Below are 6,330 nucleotides of genomic sequence, written 5' to 3'. Positions count from 1 at the left end.
AGGTGTGTTGTGGGAAGAGAAAAAAGAGAAAAAAGAAACAGGCAGGCGGGCTAAAGAGACTGAAGCCACATGGGGACCAGTAAACAGGCTGGTGTTGAATTCCAACAATGTGGGAAACAGCAAACACTTGAGTCAGTCCAAGAGGAAACCTCAGTCGCTGGGGTGCCTGTGCACTGTGGCAGCGGGGCTGTGTTCCCTGGGTCTGATGGGAGGACGGTGGGCAGGTTGACACCACAGAGCTACAGGAAACAGAGCTGGAGCAGAAAGACAAACAAACACACTCAGCCTGGCTCAGAGACGGAGGATGAAAACTCTGGACAACGTCGCAGACCTACGATGACAAGTATTTCAGGCATTTGCTGTTGCTGACAGAATGCATCTTATCATTGACGTTTGTGTGTGTATGAATAAGTTCAAATCTACAATATTTACAATAACGACTCCCATATCTAGTGCTTATGATCAGAATGTCAACATGTTAATCTTAAACACAACTGTACGTAGTTAGCAGGATTTATAAATATGCTTGCTGGTGTACAAGCAGATGATGAATGAAAACACAAAATGTGTCTTCAGGAGAACACAGCAGATGTATGCATATCTGCATTTATACATCATATATTGATATAAACTTCATACTTCTGAATGCTAAATGCTAAGCTACTCAGATCAACAGAGTATTGCTTCAGAGGTTAAATTTAATACGGTTGCATCCTATTAACCAGGGTCATCATTTACAGACTTGGTCAAACTTGTGACATTTCCAAGCGAGGCCTGATATTCAGTACATAAATGTCAAATGAGAAGCAAACTACAAAGAGCTGCGATGCATAAAATTAAACAGGAGAACTCTTCAGTGAAAATTAGTTACATTCTAAAGTTGGATATGGAACTGCAATACTTTTGGCACCAACCAACTTGCTTTAATAGTGAAGCATTGAAAGATGCTTTTTAGTACCTAAAGAGGAGTAGGTCTCCAAGCTGCAATTTATTATTTTATGTTGCTAAACTGCTTTGAGTGGAAAAATAGGTAAATGGTGCAACATAAAACTAAACTGTTGCAACATTCAAACCACATTTTAGAAAAGTGGTTTGTACTTTAATGTTATGAAAAGGTTTTGCGTGTTAAAACACCAAGGAGCCAAAAACATAAACCAAAGATTTGTAGCATCATGAGGAATAAAATTTACATTTTGTTAAAATGAGTTTAACAAATGGGGTTTTTTGGGCATCAAAGTCAAATTATGAATGACACTCAGGCCTTATTACAGGTATGAAAGTTACACTCAACAAGCAAATTGATGTGGAAGGTGAACTGCTGGAAGTGTGTGGATATCAGAAAGTGGTGCTCACTGATTGAGCACTCACACTCACACTGCCTCTGATTACCAAATGGAATTTCAATTCCCTACTGGGTGGTGTATATGTGTCTGTCTCGTGCAAGCACACGTGCACGTACACACACACACACACACACACACACACACACACACACACACCCTCATATGCAGTCACACATACATACATACATTACCACACATTATACACAAACAGTGACAGGCGACAGGGTCAAAACAAGGTGTAGAATGATGACTGATGCACAGGCCACACCTGCAGATGCTGGTGATAGTGCTGTTCCTATTGTCACAGCTTTGTGTGTGTGTGTGTGTGTGTGTGTGTGTGAGTGTGTGTGTGTATGTGTGATATCCTGCCAGTTCTGCTTCACTTCCCTCTTCTCATTGCTAAGCGCCTATTTAACCTCACCTCACACACCATCCACCTTGCTAACACATATAAATACCGGCACACGCACAACACACACACACACACACACACACACACACACACACACACACACACACACACAGAGCCACATGTCAGAGGGGTGACGATGTGAATGAGACACAGTTCTACTGCTGTGTGTGTGTGTGTGTGTGTGAGAGAGAGAGAGAGAGAGAGAGAGAGAGAGAGAGAGAGAGAGAGAGAGAGAGAGAGAGGCCTGCCCTGTGGGTTGATACAGAGCAGGTGGAGAGATTCACTGTGCTGGGTGTTTGCCAAGATAAGGAATACACTAACAAATACATTTTTGCATATGCAGGTATACACACACACACACACACACACACACACACACACACACACACACACACACACACACACACACACACACATATCCACCAAAATTCAGACACACAGAACCTGGCATTGAAACGCAAATTTGTTGAGTGATCCAGGCAGAAATAATATGCCAGTTTTGTCCTTCACATTATCACAATCTATCTCTCCTGTGCCTCATTTGCACGGTGCTCTCCACATGCAATAAATCCTTTATTTCTCTGTTGTGCTGTTATTCTATATTTACACTTATTTATTATGTGACGGCTCACATCTAGACAACCTTGGAAATGCTGCGATCAAGGCCGATAACAACGGGTTGCAATTGCACTTTGAAGACAAAACAACATTAATTAGTGAATAAAATGGAAATGCAGGCATCACATACATACTGCCTCCAAGTTTGCCTGGAAAAGAGAGAGAGCGAGAGACAGAGAGAGAGAGAGACAGAGAGAGAGAGAGACAACATTTCATCCATATTTCCATCTGTAATCCCTTTCTTTCTTCTTCTGATAGCTCTGCTCTGCGAGATACATAAACAGGAAGCTCGTCTACATTGATACGGCATGTGTCAGTGCGTGACAGGTCATCTTTGTACTGGTAGAGTGTAACCTCTCAGTTCTCGCTAAACCTCCAGGATGCACGCATCTCCTCTCCCCTCCATCTGCTGGTCTCTATGAAGTCTGCACCTGATCACAGGAGCTTTGACTGCAGCTTCTGTCTCTACCACATTGCAGTCATACCTAACCCCTGAGCCAGATCAACAACACAGAGGAAAATAAGAAAGACATGAGTGAGAACATCAACATTTTTCTATTTAAGTGTTTAAAATGTGCTTTCAGCCCCTGGGTGAAACCTATCTGCATATTTAGCAATGAAAAAAACCCAGCTAGAATTCAACAGAAATGTGTATATTGAAGAAAACAAAACGAGTGTGAATGTGTCTTTTTTTTTTTCCTGATATGTATGCGGTTGTATTCAGTGATGCACAGTTTTGCAAATGATATGAGATGAGCAGTTTTGTCTGTATTTAAAGTTCTTCTCTCACCAAGCAACTATTGAAAAGCAGAATATATCAAAAGGCAAGTTGTTGTTTTTTTTTTGTTTTTTTTTACATTTCCAACCTGCAGAGAATAATTCCACATCACTGGCTAACATTAACCACAAGATGACAAAGAGAACATCTAAAGCATGCTAAATAATTCTAATAATGTTGGTCTACGTTTAAGACAACACCTTTTACATGCGACATTCTGATGAAGACTGTTTTAAAGATGTTGTTTAATATTTGTCCTATCATCTGTTGCAAATATTTTCAGTTTTTTTTTTGTTGTTGAATTAATCATCCTATATTTTGGAAGAATGCTCCCAGAACACATTAAAAACTTCCTGCCAAAAAATTACCCGCAATTTATAGATCTAGATTACACTTGTGAGTGATTTTATGGGGAAAAAAAAGCCTTACATATTAGTACTACTTAGTCATAACATAACAGAAACGATATGTCACTTTTACGGTAAAATGTCTTAAACATATCTTTTAATCCAGCTATTCAACTTCCTTCATTTCCCCTGGAGGAAGAACCTTTTGCATCCTGGTTACCTGCAAGCGACACCAGAAAGTTTGAAGGGGAATAGAGTGAAATAGATGACAGCGCTCTCTGAAAAAAAGAATAAGAAAGAAAAAAAATCCAAATCAAACAGAAATCCTCTCTGTTAAATAAACAATATCAGCAAAAAGAACACAAAAAGTTTGCCATTGGTTTAAAGCACCAGATCAGTGCGAGAGAGCCACTTTTAAAACAACGGAAATTCAACACGATTATTAAACAGTTTTCTACCAAACAGACGTGGCGGCATGCGTGTTGAACTAGAGGATCTCCGGGTACAGCTCCCCTAGCAGACTGATGCATTACTTTTCATCCATCCATCTAATTATTCCCTCAGAAACCTGAAATTTGAAGATACAAAAGACCGTCCCTATCTGTCACTGAGCGCCATTGATCTTATTGAAAGAAAATGTGGGTGTAGAGGAAACCCAATATAACTCGTGCCATTAAATTCCACACAGCATTATTCACATACAGAATTGACAGATTTCTGTGAGACGTTTCTTTTAATCTTCAACTGTTGTTGAAGAAAAAGGGAAAGAAATCCTACACTCCAGGCATCTCTCCCTTTTCCATATTTGCAGTGAGGTTAACAAAAAAGGCTATTGATGTAGAGGGAAAAAACACAACCCCACCTAACTTGTTGATTATTAACAATGGGGATGGGAAGACAGATGTGTTTCCTGTGTATCAGGAGTGTTTGAATTGTCAGTCTGAAATCAGCAGTGAAGCTTTTATCAAAGCAGTGTAAGCTGATCAATTCCAGATGCTCTCGCTGTCCATGCGAGTCAATCTGCAATACCATTTTTGTCAATAAATTCTCATGATATTCCCAATTATACACCGTGTGTGTGTGTCATGGGATGGGTGGGTATTCTGGATGCAACTGTGAGATGATAGCAAACCAGAGTGTGTGTCGATGTGTGTGTGTGTGTGTGTGTGTGTGTGTGTGTGTGTGTGTGTGTGTGTGTGTGTGTGTTCAGGAGACTATTATGCCTAAGATGCCTCTCTCTTTCTCTCTGTCTCTGTCTCTCTCTCTCTCTCTCTTACACACACACACACACACACACACACACTCATTTTTGCACCTACACACAGGCATCTTCAGGACAATTCAACTAGACACGATGAACAATTTGAAGTTGGAATTTAATGTGTTGTTGCCCTTTGCAAGAATGTTTCACTCACCATATTAGATGCATATTTACTTATTTAAATGTAATTATTATGACTACTTCCACTGATTGCTACAAATTTAATGGCCGTCCAGGAAGTTATGTCAAATCTTTTAAAAATTCCTCTTCATTTGGTCTGCATCCGATGGCTATTCACTTGTTAAAATCAAGACATAACAACACAAAGCATGTAATAAACATGATAAGTGGTTGCAGACAACACTACTAAATAGTGAAGTAAAGACCATCAACTCAACAAGCCCCATTAAAATGCTACACACATACCAGTGCATAGTTAATATTAATCCAATATCAGTTTGCCCAACTCAGTGCAACCACTGGGACACTATTACTCATCCACATCCGTTCTATATAGTTAATAAGGCTTCTCCTCCAGGCTGTTTGAGGAGCATATATACTGCATATATATACAAAATCATTTTCCTCTGCCCTCTCTGATGAGATGTTCCCGTTGTAGCTTACCTGGTACTCTACAGGATATGGTTTCTCTGGTATGGTTATATATGCACGTGATGTAGAGTGTGTTTGTAACATATGAAATTAAGATTGATTTAAGTCTTGAATATTATTATTCATTGTGGAAACACAACACACACACACACACCCAAACCACCTAAGGCCTCACCTGAGGATGATTGTTGAGACAAGGGGTGCTCACATTTTTTTTCCTGTAGAGGGCCAGAAACACATTTTAATAACACAATTGTTCTGTTGCACGAGTAATTGGTGCAATCCAGTAATAGCAAACTGATGACCTGCACAAAAAAAAACTCACAGCCGCCTGATCAAATCATAATTATATTCAAAAATGATAGTAATAAAGAATTCTATTCATCTAATATATTTTTACCTCAGAAAATGAGTGAAAACATGGATTTAACAGTGATTTTTTCAAACTTATGGAATCTATGTTGTGGAGGTCTATTTTTTATCATTATCATTTTCCATCATGCAATGCATCATGCATGGTTTAGACTGTACAACATGAAATGAACAACACTTTGTGTTCTTTCCCAGCATGAGAACTAAAACAATAAATTAAGTCATTGCAAAAAACAACGAAAAAATATCATCGCCAGTTTATCACAACAATATCGTCCAATATTGTGTGCGTTATATTGAGTTATTGCTCTCAATATATACATGAATTCATCCTATATTACTGTGCACTAAAATGATAGAAGAGAGCTTGTGAGGAAAAAAACTTATCAAGTGACTGTTAGTTGTGATTGTTTTCCTCCATGAACTTTCACCCAAAAGCCCATTCTTTTTCTCAGTCAATTTCGAGGCAAGTGATCACATAAAATGAAAATCACAGTGTTGGGTTGGGTTTGAGTTGCTGTGTTGAATCTCGCGGTATTTGACAGCTGTCCGGGAATGCTGGGTTGTTTACATTACTGGCACACGGG

This window comes from Aulostomus chinensis, chromosome 14, assembly GCF_037954235.1.
Source record: "Aulostomus chinensis isolate RoL2024-O1b breed Wild chromosome 14, RoL_Achi_v1.0, whole genome shotgun sequence".
In the NCBI taxonomy this organism is placed as follows: domain Eukaryota; kingdom Metazoa; phylum Chordata; class Actinopteri; order Syngnathiformes; family Aulostomidae; genus Aulostomus; species Aulostomus chinensis.
The sequence above is the reverse complement of the archived record's forward strand: the minus strand, read 5'-3'. Positions refer to the sequence as shown.